The following is a 13,530-nucleotide window of genomic DNA, read 5'->3' as shown; positions in this document are numbered from 1 at the left end:
GAATCATCTTTGGTTGTTCCAGGGGCGTGTCTGTTGAAAAAGAAAAACTGACAACCTCTGGGATGCCTGACGTATGCAAGCGCATGACCAGCAGATGCTTGCGGCGGTGTGTTCTGACAATCTGCAACGGCAAGATTTCCAAGCCCTCATGGTTGAATTTGGCGACATTTCATTTGCTGAAAATATTCTGCAACCTCCATGTAAACTGCTTTTCGACACAATGGGTGCGGAGGAAGAAAGGGATGTCGAAATGCTCTTAGTCGTCGATAAGGATTGACCCCCAGCAAAAGCCGCTCTCGAGTGTGATGGAGAACCTCGTTGAGTCCTTTGCGTGGTACTGTGAGCGAGAACACCAGTACTGGCATATGCTGGCACATATATCGGTATTCCAGTAAGATCTGGTACGCATCTGTAACCAGAGTTGCTCGTAGATATTGCGGATCCTAGGTGGTCAGATGCGGACTCCTCGTGGGTTGTCTTGGTACTAAGCCTCAATGTGGGTTTCTCCGAGTTGGATTTCTGAGAAAAAGCAATGCTGCTCGCCTCTACGCCAAAATGCAGAACATGCAGCTAGGGTTAGAGCAAGAGGCAGAATGTGGGCAGGATCAACATGTGTGTGGTGTGCAAATTGGTTTCTTGCATATCAAAGGACAACCAAGGGTGCTGAGCGTGTGTGCCCTTTCCCTCATGGCTGCCTCCACATCGTTGACCGAAGCAAATGCCAGGCGGATTCGCCCTCCTCTTTTGCAACGGAATGAGTGCACATTTTGTTTTGCAGGAGGCTCAGGAAATGAGGTCCGCTTGTCGGCATGTGGGCAGGGTTGCCAGGCTGAAACCAAGAGCATAGTGTTCACTACACACCTCCGGAAGAAAAAGCAGTTTACCATCCTCCATACTCCTCGAGTGACAAACCATCCACCCCTTCCTTTCCCTTATCTTGAGTTGAGCGATGCGCGCCTCAGCTATTGCCAGCATCCTAAACGACGACTTCTAACCGGGTAAAAGATGCCTCTGCGACGTTTGCACCAAATCCACGGATTAGTAGCTCAGCGCACCATATGTCCCATTACAGCACCTAGTTTTACTCTTGCTCATACATTTGCGAGAGAGCTGCGCCTTTTGCAATATACAAGCTATTTTATTCATATCTTGAGCCAGACAATACCGAGTATGTTGCAAGCGGTGTTCGGAACCTAGTACCCGGCCACTGGCACATGATGATGCTGATTTTATGTTGCTCATATTAAGAGATTAATAGGGAATAAAATCACCTTCATCAACAGAATTAGAGACGAGAAAAAAAAAAAAAGTTCCTACCAGCGTTCAGCAGAGGTGCTGGTACGGGCTTGTGGACTTCTCTAGCTTTGCTCCTTTTCCCCTGGTTCAATTTAGCACTTTATATTTTCACAATGGGTTTCCAGAAGAAGTCGGGAAAGGGACGTCTCGATAAGTATTACCACTTGGCCAAGGAGCAAGGGTACCGCGCCCGTTCGGCGTTCAAGCTGATCCAGCTGAACAAAAAGTACAACTTCCTTGGCTCAGCACGCGCGCTGATCGATCTGTGTGCGGCGCCCGGAGGCTGGCTGCAGGTAGCGCAAAAGTACATGCCTGTGCAGAGCCTTATCCTGGGTGTGGATCTGGTTCCGATCAAACCGATTCCGAACGTGATTACATTTGCGGAGGACATTTTGACAGACAAGTGCCGCAACCGGCTGCGGCAGGAGATGAAGACATGGAAGGCAGATGTGGTGTTGCACGACGGTGCACCCAATGTCGGCTCCAACTGGTCGCACGATGCGTACTCGCAGGCAGAGCTGGTGCTGATGTCGCTGAAGCTGGCGACAGAGTTCCTGCGTAAGGGTGGAACATTTGTGACCAAGGTGTTCCGGTCCAAGGACTACAACAGTTTGATTTGGGTGTTCAACCAGCTGTTCCGCAAAGTGGAGGCGACCAAGCCGCCGTCGTCGCGTAACGTTTCGGCCGAAATCTTTGTTGTGTGCCAGGACTTCATTGCGCCCAAGAAAATCGATCCGCGGTTCCTCGACGCCAAGTATGTGTTTGAGGATCTGGAGATCAACAAGACGATGACCTCGACCGATATCTTTGCGCCTGAGCTCAAGAAGAAGAAGCGCCACCGCGAGGGCTACGAGGACGGCGACTACACGCTGCACAAGAAGATTGATGCCATGGATTTTGTCAAGAGTCGCGATCCAGCGGGTATTCTAGGCAGTGCCAATGAGATGGAGTTTGTGTCGGACGAGTCCAAGGAGGTGGTGAAGCTGCCCGAGACCACAGAGGATATTCTGCTGGCGTGTAGGGATCTGCGTGTGCTTGGCAAGAAGGACTTCCGCACCCTGATGAAGTGGCGTGCGGGTCTGCGCGAGCGGTTCCAGCTCGAGAAGGCTGAGGAGAAGCCCAAGATCGAGGAGAAGGAAGGCGACGATGGCAGCGATGTTGAGGGTGAGCTGGACGCGCTAGCGACCGAGGAGATGAAGAAGCTGCGCAAAGAGCGCAAGCGCCAGAACGCCAAGCGCCAGCGCAACCTGGTCAAGATGCAGCTCAACATGACTACCCCCACAGACATTGGTCTGGAGCAGGACGCTGACGCAATGTTCACAGCGTCGTCGACTGTTGGCGACAAGCGCAAGATCCGCGACCTCCACAGCGGCCATGTCGATGACATTGATGTTGAGGCAGCGCTGGCTGGCGAGACGCTGGTGTCGCTCGGTTCGCGGCCTGCTGGCTCAGACTCTGAGGTGTCTGAAGATGAGGAGCGTGCCGAGGATGTTGACTCCGACAGCGAGCGCATCGCCATGCTCGAGGACGAGATTGAGGGTCTGTACTCGGAGTATGTCGACCGTAAGCGCGAGATGGACACGAAGTATGACATCAAGAAAAAGCGTGCTGCCGAGGAGGAGTTCCGTGGCTTCAGCGACGATGAGGATGAGGAGGGGGCAGAGAAGAGCGGGTCGAGCGACGAGGAGTCTGGATCAGAGGCGTCTGCCGAGTCGGAGATGTCGGCTGATGAGGATGAGGATATCCGGTCGATGATGCGTGAGGCAAAGGAGAAGAAGATCACCAAGCGCTCGCGCGGCAAGAAGGACATTGTAAATGCCACGCCTGCGCAGCTGTCCAAGAACTCTGCCATCTGGTTCGACCAGCCCATGTTCAAGGGTGTGGGCGGCGTCAACCTCGACGACCTGTCGGACGAGGAGGTTGGTAGCAAGCGCAAGCGTCCTGTCACAGAGACCGCCGATGATGTTGGTGCCAGCGACTCGGACGACTTTGAGGTTGTGTCTGCTGAGGAGTTCGACAGCGACCCAGAGAACGTCGAGCTGGAGGACGAGCAGCGCGAGGCTGACTATGATCTGGCAACACCCGAGGCCATGACGATGGTGCGCGAGCTGGCGAACCGCAAGTCGTCAAAGCACGACCTCATCGACAAGCACTTTAACCGCTACACATTCAACGACTCGCAGAACCTGCCCGAATGGTTCCTCGACGATGAGAACCGGCACAACAAGCCAACACTGCCTGTCACCAAGGAGGCCGTGCGCATGCTGCGCGAGAAGCTGCGGGCCCTGGACGCCCGCCCGATCAAGAAGGTGGCCGAGGCCAAGGCGCGCAAGAAGATGCGCGCGGCCAAGCGTATTGCCGGCATGCAGAAGAAGGCTGAGGGCGTTATCCAGAACGAGGATATGACTGAGGCCGAAAAGGCTCGCAGCATTGACCGCATGATCAAGCGCGCGACCAAGGCGAAGCCCAAGCAGAAGGTGCAGCTGGTGGTGGCCAAGAACAGCAACCGTGGCATCCAGGGGCGCCCCAAGGGCATCACGGGCAAGTACAAGATGGTAGATAGGCGCATGAAGAAGGAGCTGCGTGCCCAGAAGTCGCGCGAACGCAAGTCCAAGAAGAATGGTGGACGGAAAAAGTAAGAAGCACGCCGGCAGTAGCGACTCACGTTTACAAAAAACAAGACATTATATATGACCATGTGCGCGATAGGCCTGGGCTATATTGCGCCCGGCTGGTGGCATATTGCCGGCTGCTGGTGGGTGTTGAATGTGGTGCGTATAAATGGGAGTAAAAAAGTAAAGAGTTGATTAAGATATCTGTGATGTTTGGATGACAAAAACGCGCTTACAAAATGCCGCTGTCCTGCAGAGCGTTCTGCAGTAGGGTCTCCTTGACGGCCGCAAACACCAAGCGGATATTGGACGTGTCTGTGGCCTGGGTGACGTGCGGGTAGAGCTGCAGATTGGCGCGATTCGCCTGCGTGAACTTCCACAGCACAAACCTCGTTGCCAGCTTCTCGTCGGGTCCGCCTGTGTACTCTGGGTAGTAGCGGCTGAGAGGCACAATTTTAATCTTCTTCCGGAACAGGTCGATCTTGTTGAGAAACAGGATGATGGAGGTGCGCAGAAACCACCGGCTGTTGATGACCGAGTCGAACAGGACGAGGCTCTCGTCCATGCGGTTGTGTGTGGCCTCCTCCAGCAGCACCTGGTCGTACTCGCTCAATGCCACGCAGAAGATGATGGACGTGACCGACTCAAAGCAGTGGATCCATTTTTTTGCGCTCCGACCGCTGGCCGCCGACATCAAACATGTGTATGCACGTGTGGTGCATCATGAAGCGCGTCTCAATGATGCCTGTGGTCTTTGAACGGGCGCGCAGCACATCGGCCTCGGTCGGCAGGTACTTTGGGTCGCCGATCCGCCGGATATTGTTGAAGAAATACGGCGCCGAGTCCATCAGGTAGAAGTCGCTGGTCCGCACTATCAGCTTTTCGATCACTGGGTCGCGCCACAGGGCCTCGATCCCCTCGACAAACTCGGGCGTGATGTTTATCGCCAGCGTCTTTTCAATGTTCAGGCCGAGTATTGTGTTGACAAAGTCCATGTTGTGCGCGTCCTGCGGGAACAGCTGGCACTTTTGCATGCCTACCACCAGCTCCTGTGCGCTGTCCAGCACGTTCTTGTATATGGTCATGCGGAACAGCGCCAGCTCCTCGCGCGTGTACCCGTTCTGGTGAATGATTTTCATCTGTTTGACAATTGTCGATTTGCCCGATTCGCCGCTGCCCAGCAGCAGAATCTTCACTTCCTGGCTACGCCGGTCCCGCTCCTCCTCCAGCTGCCGGTCTATCTCTGCGCTCCGCAGGGCCTCCTCGTCATATGGCTGTGACATGCACCCGCCCATTGTGTGTTGGAGTATAGAATGAAAGGAGGGGCGTGCTCAAGGTTTGCTTAGGGCAAAGAGGCAATAAAAAAATACAAAAACACAGGACTGAGAAATTAAAAAAAAGTGTAAAAGTTTTGTACAAATTACGGAGGAAAGAGGCGGAAAGCCCAAGAGGTCGGCTGAGGACGGGGGCTGGGCTGGAGACAAATACAAGCGGCCTGTTTCGCACCGCGAACTAGACCCGCCGCTGTATTCTTCAAGCTGAGGGACGGTTGTTACGCAGGCTGCGAATGCATCGCTTAATGGCCCCGCTGGCGATCTTTCCCTCCTCCCTTGCCTGTGTCGTTCTTTCCTTTCCAGGCAGGCGACGCATCAGGGCTGTCTCCAGCAGGTTTTGCTCTCCCGAGCCCCTCCTGCCGTGGGCGTATCCATGGACCCTCCGCCTTGCATCCTCCTCCGGGGCAGCAGACTTGAGGATTGCACAGTAGTTCTGTTTAAAGATCTCCGCTTGCCAATATAAGCGAAGCGAAAGACAAACAATCAACATGGTGTAGCACGGCCAGTGCTCGTCCCCAGCCCGCCCGGCGCTGGGTCAGGAGTCACTGGCGCGCACATGCCAGCCTTGCTGCTCCTCTGGCCGGCACAGAGGAGCAATAATTGCAACGGAGAGCATGGTGTTCTGTCTATAATTAGGAACTGCGAACTCCATGTTCCAAAAACAAAACTTCATAACGCCGCTTTATTGTCGCAATCAGCAAAAAGAAGCGAACAATTGCGCCGTAAAAGCCAGCTTGCGTGCGTGAGCATCCCCGCCCGCCAATGCCCAAACGCGGAAGGGCGGGCTGGCTGCAGGACAGGATCTAATTACACATGATCCCGCGCAATCGGTTTTGGGATCAGATTGTATCTACCACACGTGACGAGCCATGTCCAATGGTTGCTATTTTTTGAGATTCGCAGCCCCAGACTGAATACGCAGGCCAACGCCGTGAGCTCAGGGCGTTCTCTCTTTTCCGCTCAGTCCCATCACAGACTTCGATAAAATCATAAAAATGGTTCGTATCCATGTCGGATCGCGGCGCATCCATGGACGCTGGTCGGCTGGAAAACACAATGGATACGCGGCGGGAGAAAAATCGGCTGCGGGACGAGGGAGGGCTGGGAGAAATTGCTGAAATTCGAAACCCGCAGGTCCTCGACCAATTTGCCGCCGGAGGCTGTTGCGTTCTGAGCGGGGCAGCCCCAGCGAGCAAACGCATGCGCAACCCAGCTCTTCCATCCCTGCACCTGCATTTGCGCATTCCATTTTGTAAACGGGAACCTGTGATTCCTGATGCCCGAGCCCAGTAGGCCACAAAGGCTGCTTGGAGAGGCAGCACGCTACGCCATTGGACACCAATTCAGCACAAGTGGACAGCAGCAGAAACAAACAAACGTGCTTTTGCTAATTCCCCCAGCACGGCCACTATTAATACTGTGTAGCAGGGATCGTTCAAGCGTCTCGTTGAGGTTGGCCGCGTCGTTCTTGTCACCAAGGGAGCCGACGCCGGTAAGATCGCCACCATCGTCGACATTGTTGACCACAACCGTGCCATCATTGACGGCCCGACCACCTCGGTTGCCCGCCAGGTGATTGCGTACAAGAACGTTGTTCTGACCGACATCGTCGTCAAGAACCTTCCGCGCACCATCGGCTCGAAGGCTCTGGCCAAGGTCCTGGAGAAGGATCAGATCGCCGAGACCTGGCAGAAGACCGCCTGGGCTCAGAAGCTCGAGGCCCGCAAGCGCCGCGCCGCCATGTCGGACTTTGACCGCTTCAAGCTCATGCGCCTGAAGAAGCAGCAGCGCTTCATTGTTGACCGCCAGGTTGCTCTCCTCCGCAAGGAGCGCGCTTAAGAAGGGGAATTTCCATATTTTTCACCTAGTGCTTTTTACACAAAATGTTGGATAGCGAAATCAACTTCTTTCTCTCCACCCCCGAACCCAGTTTTTGCACCCTTTTCTCTTCATCGCCGCTCCCGGAAATCGCTATATTTGCACTCTATCGCAAGAACCACCAACCATGGGCAAGTCGGCAAAGGCATTCAAGCGGCCAACCAAAAAGCAGAAGGAGACGAAGAAGACAGAGAAGGCTGCGGTGAAATCGGCAGCCGTCGCCGATCGGCAGGCAGCAGCCTCAGGGGCTGCGCCCAAGGTGCTGGCAAAGACCTCGGGCGGCGGAGTGTCGAAGCAGAAGGCCAAGGCGCCGAGCACCAAGCTCAAGGCCAAGATCGCGGCTGGCAAGAAGGCCAAGCAGCAGCCCCGAAAGGACTACATGGCGCTGTTCGCCAAATGACAAGATCTGTCGGGGATTTTGCCGCCAATGCGCGGGCGCGCTGCCACATCCAGGCTGCTTCCAGGCTGTAGTCGTGCTGAGTCACAAAATAAAATTTTGTTTTGGTGGAGAGCATAACGGGCCAGTGCGAAGCCCAGAGAACAAATGCGCCATTGTCGGGGCCAGGGGGCAACTAGACGAGCTAACAGTGGGCGCGGCCAAGCCTGAGCCCTTTTCTCCTCACCAACTCTCCTCCATTCTATCTCATTTTTGATCCATTACCAATACAGCCCTCTCTTTTCTTTCTAGAACGACAATGAGCAAGACCGAATTGCAGCTGGCAGAGGTCGAGAAAATCCCGGTCCTCGGATCCGACAGCATCGTGTGCGGGTTCCACCTAACCGACTATATCTGGCACGACATTTTCACTAACCTCACCAAGGCGTCGACGTACGTGCTGATCACCGACACCAACCTGGCACCACTGTACCTCCACAAGTACCAGGATAGCTTCACGCGTGCATGGGCATCGATCAACGGCTCCAAGGCGTCGCCACGGCTGCTGGTGCGAGTGCTGCCGCCGGGCGAGACGAGCAAGTCGCGGGCGACCAAGGGCGAGATCGAGGACTGGATGCTCTCGCAGCGTTGCACACGCGACACGATGGTGCTGGCGCTGGGCGGCGGTGTGATCGGCGATCTGGTGGGGTTTGTGGCGGCGACGTTCATGCGCGGGGTGCCGTTCATCCAGATCCCGACGTCACTTCTGGCGATGGTGGATTCGTCGATCGGCGGAAAAAACGGCAATTGACACGCCGGCAGGCAAGAACCTGGTGGGGGCGTTCTGGCAGCCGAAGCGGATCTTCATGGACATGGCAGTTCTCAGCACGCTGCCAGCGCGCGAGTTCTCCAACGGCATGGCCGAGGTGGTCAAGACGGCGGCGATCTGGAGTCCCGAGGAGTTCGATGTGCTGGAGGCCAGCGCCGAGAGCGTACGCAACGCAGTGCTGCAGGGGCAGAGTGGCGATGGGCTCGAGGGTCTGACGATTGCAACCCGCTCCGAGGCCCAGAAGATGCTGCTGCGGGTTATTGCTGCGTCAGCCCGAGTCAAGGCGTATGTGGTGACACACGACGAGCGCGAGTCGGGCATGCGTGGGCTGCTGAACTTTGGCCACTCGATCGGCCACGCTATCGAGGCCATTGTGTCGCCGCAGGTGCTGCATGGTGAGTGCGTGGCCGTGGGCTGCGTGCTGGAGGCAGAGCTTTCCCGCCGCCTCGGCTACATTGGCGAGGTCGGTGTGGCGCGGCTGACGCGCTGCCTGCGCGCCTACGGTCTGCCGACGGCCATCGACGACCCGATCATCCGCAGGCTGGTGGGCGATGCCAAGCTGAAGGAGGTGCGGCCGGCCCGACTCATGGAGGTGATGCGTGTCGACAAGAAGAACGTCGGCACGCAGAAGCGCATTGTGCTGTTGAAGCGCCTCGGCGAATGTGTGGAGCTCAAGCCCTCGAATGTCGATGACGCAATGATCGAGGAGGTGATTTCGGCCGGCGTCCTGGTCAAGCCGGTTGGCGACTCAGCTAGCGGCTCGCCGGTGGTGGTGGTGCCGCCTGGCAGCAAGTCGATCTCGAACCGCGCGCTGGTTCTGGCGGCGCTGGGCTCGGGCGAGTGCCGCATCCGCAACCTGCTGCATTCCGACGACACCCAGGTGATGCTGAGTGCGCTGCAGGACATGGGCGGCTGCGGGTTCTCGTGGGAGGACGACGGCGACACGCTGGTGGTGCGTGGCGGCGGCGGCCAACTCAGCGTGCCGGGCAGCGAGCTGTATCTGGGCAATGCCGGCACAGCAGCACGCTTCCTGACGACGACGGTTAATCTGATCGGCGGGGATTCCGGCGAAACGGTCCTGACCGGCAATGCGCGCATGAAGCAGCGCCCGATCGGCCCGCTGGTCGACGCCCTGCGTGCCAACGGCTGCCAGATCGCGTACGAGGAGAGCCAGGGATCGCTGCCTCTGCGCGTGACGCACACCGGCAAGGGATTCCCGGGCGGCACGATCGAGCTGGCGGCCACAGTCAGCTCGCAGTATGTGTCCTCGATTCTGCTGTCGGCGCCGTATGCGCAGACGCCTGTGCATCTGGTTCTTGTCGGGGGCAAGGTGATCTCGCAGCCGTATATTGACATGACGATAGCCATGATGGCCCAGTTTGGCGTCAATGTCGAGCGTGTGTCGGAGAAGGAATATCTGATTCCAACAATGCCGTACACCAACCCGGCCGAGTATGTTGTGGAGAGCGATGCTAGCTCGGCCACGTACCCGCTGGCATTTGCTGCCATCACCGGGTCGACGGTCACGGTGCCGAACATCGGCTCGGCATCGCTGCAGGGAGACGCACGGTTCGCTGTGGATGTGTTGCGGCCCATGGGCTGCACGGTCGAGCAGACCGCCACATCGACTACAGTGACCGGCCCGGCACGCGGGTCGCTGAAGGCTCTAGGCGACATTGACATGGAGCCCATGACTGACGCATTCCTGACGGCAGCGGTTCTGGCCGCTGTGGCCCCGGCCAACGGCAGCGTGACGCGGATCCGCGGCATTGCCAACCAGCACGTCAAGGAGTGCGATCGCATTGCGGCCATGTGCGAGGAGCTGGCTAAGTTTGGCGTCACATGCGAGAACCATGCCGACGGTATCGACGTCCACGGAGTCAGGATCAGCGATCTGGCTCCGGTTTCTCCTAGTGTGCACTGCTACGACGACCACCGCGTGGCCATGAGCTTCTCGATTCTGTCGTGCGTGGCTCCGCTGGGCGCTGAGATCCGCGAGCGCCGGTGTGTTGGCAAGACGTGGCCGCAGTGGTGGGACGTGCTGGCCCGCGATCTGGGCGCGCCCACCGCCGGTTCGGATCCCGAGCCGCTCGAAGCTGAGCACAAGGAGACGGCCGTGGCAGCCAAGCCCAGCATTGTCATCATTGGCATGCGCGGCGTTGGCAAGTCGACACTAGGTCAGGCAGCAGCTGAGGCTCTGGGCCTTGAGTTTGTTGACATGGACGCGTACCTGGAGAGCAAAATCGGCAAGACCATCCCCGAAATCATCAAAGCTGACGGCTGGCCAGCCTTCCGCGACCACGAGCGTGCCATGCTTGTGCAGGCGCTGGAGCAGGAACACCCTGAAGGCGCTGTGATTGCCTGCGGCGGAGGTGTAGTCGAGAGCGAGCAGAACCGGGCGTATCTGAAGCAGTACGCCAAGACCGGCGGCGCCGTCGTGTGCCTGACGCCCAACATGAAGCACGTGGCCGAGTACCTGGAGCAGGACAAGACCCGCCCGGCATATGCCATCACCAGCGATATATATGAGGTGTACCAGAACGCCGCCCGCTGTACGCCGAGTGCTGTAACTACGAGTTCCTGGTGGACAAGTCGCTGGTTGCCAATGCGTGGCCAGTGATTGAGCGCGACTTTGTGCGGCTGCTGAAGTTTGCCACTGCGCGCAGCCTCAACCGCGTCGATCTCAGCAGCCCGTCGTTCTTTGTCTCACTGACCGCTGACGACGTGCGTGCATACCTGCCTGATACCCTGGGTGACGTCACTGCCGGATCACAAGCCATCGAGATGCGTGTGGACTTGTTGCTCAGCAACCAGCAGTTTGCTGCAGCCGACCTGGAGCAGCCAGACGTGCAGGAGGCCTTTGTTGAGTACGTGCAGTCGCAGTTCACTCTGCTGCGTCACAGCTCAAGCCTACCAGTTGTGTTCACAGTGCGTACCGAGCCGCAGGGCGGCAGGTTCCCGGGCTCGGCTGACGCCCTGCGCTCCCGGCTGCTGCACCTGGCGGTGCGCTGGGGCGCCGAGTAATGTCGACGTGGAAATCGACAACATTGTGGCGCCAGAGTGTTTGCAGGAAAGCAGAACTCGCTGGTGATCTCCTCGTACACGACACTGCAGGCACCAGGCTGACATGGACTGACTGCGAGTTTGCCAACGAGATCCTGGCCCGTGGCCGTGCGTGCGGCGACATTGTCAAGCTGATCTCCCGTGGCCAATGCGTGGGAGGACAACTTGAAGTGCCTGCAGTTCACGCAGAGGCACCACTCGGCTGTTGCTCCGCTGATTGCGCTCAACATGGGCTATGCTGGCAGATGTCCGCGCGTGCTGTGCCCGTGCCTGACGCCGGTCACCCACCCGGCACTGACGGCAGCCGCGGCGCCTGGCCAGATCAGCGTGCAGGAAATTAGCCAGGCGCGCTCACTGATGGGCAAACTGCCGGCCCGCAGCTTCTACCTGTTTGGCACGCCAATCCAGCCACTCGCCGAGCCCTGCCATGCACAACGCTGGCTTTGCTGCCCTGGGTCTGCCGCACATGTACCGTCTGAACGAGACATCCTCTGCTGACCCACTCAAAGCGGTGATTGCTGCGGCTGATTTTGGCGGCGCCTCGGTCACGATCCCGTACAAGCAGGAGATCATCCCGATGCTGGACGAGCTGACCGACGCGGCCCAGACGATCGGCGCTGTCAATACCGTTATTCCAGAGATCCGCAACGGGAAGCGCGTGCTGGTCGGCGACAACACTGACTACCTGGGCATCTGCGGCTGCCTGGAGCGTGCGCGGGCAACCGCCGGTACGCAGAAGTTCACCTCTGCCACTGCTTTGGTCATTGGCGCCGGCGGCACCTCTCGCGCTGCGCTCTATGCGCTCTACACTCTGGGCGTTCGCAATGTCGCACTATTCAACCGCACTGCTTCGCGCGCCCACCAGCTGGCCAACGAATTCTCAGGCCTGCTGAATGTCTCTGTGGTTGGGCAGTTGCTGGATGCCGCTGAGCTGAAGCCGACGTATATTATTGGCACCATCCCCGGATGCGACTTGGTGATCCCCGAGCAGCTGTTTGGCGAGAACGGTGTTGCTTTGGATATGGCGTATAAGCCGCGGTGGACGCCGCTGCTGGAGACTGCACAGAGAAACAAATGGAATGTCGTGCACGGCGTCGAGGTGCTGGTGGAGCAGGGTGTGCATCAGCTGGCCAAGTGGACAAAGCTGAGTCCGCCTGTCCGCATCATGCGTGAGGCAGTTTATAGCAAGTACGACGCCGAGTTCTAAAGATACGTATGTTCCCAGATCCACCTCCGTCCTCCCCTCCATCTCGTACTATTTACGCCCCCCTCTCATCCTGGATTCTATCAATAGATGCATTTGTTTGTGATCCCGAGACGTCCAACGGCCATGTCCGTTGCTGTTAAATTTAGAATGTGGCGGGGAAAGCGGTGTGGCAATATGGATTGAGACGCAGTGTGGATTTGGCGCTTAATTCCTCGAGTTGATGGACCGGCGGCAGGTTGGGTTTCATCCGCCGATTGGCCGCCCGATCACTTTATTAGCACAAAAAGGCAAGTATTGCTGTTCATCTACGGGTAACTGGCGTCTCAAAAAGTCTGGTTTTGAAGTGCAAAGAAAGCCTGGTGTTCCTCGGCCTTCCTGTGCGACCGCCCTGGCAGATTTGCAGTGCAGTGCAACCCGAGTCAGAGTTAGTCGCAAGAAAAAATTACCTGCAAGCCAGTGGAGCACCGGCGCTTCTTATGCACAAGAGCAGTGGAAAAAGCTGCAAGGTCAGCATTCACCCTATTCTTAGGTGTCGGTATTTCTGCTGCTGTGTAGGCGGGATTCCCATGCTGGAGAAAGCGTCTGGCCTGGACATGGCCAAGCTGTTCAAGAATTTTTGCGCAGCCTATTGGGAGAGGCGCGAAGGGCTTTTGTGGTGGTAGAGTGACAAACGGTACAGCTTGGATTATTTTTAGGCTATCGGTGTTGCGGTATTCAGCTGCCTTACTCAGGACAACACCCCACCTCAACCATTACTGCTCAACCACTGAAGCGGGCAAAAAGGGGGTCTAGTGTTTGCAAACCCCTAGTATAAAGGGCGGTCGGCCCCCCGCACTTTCTATCTTCTTGTCCAGACCAGACACTACTCCTCCTTTCTTCACACACCTTTCTTTTTCTACTTCTTACTGCAACACCATGCTTGTACCATCCCTGCG

Source organism: Linderina pennispora (genome assembly GCF_002104995.1).
Source record: "Linderina pennispora strain ATCC 12442 chromosome Unknown DL89scaffold_21, whole genome shotgun sequence".
Lineage (NCBI taxonomy): Eukaryota > Fungi > Kickxellomycota > Kickxellomycetes > Kickxellales > Kickxellaceae > Linderina > Linderina pennispora.
This window is presented reverse-complemented; position numbering follows the sequence as displayed.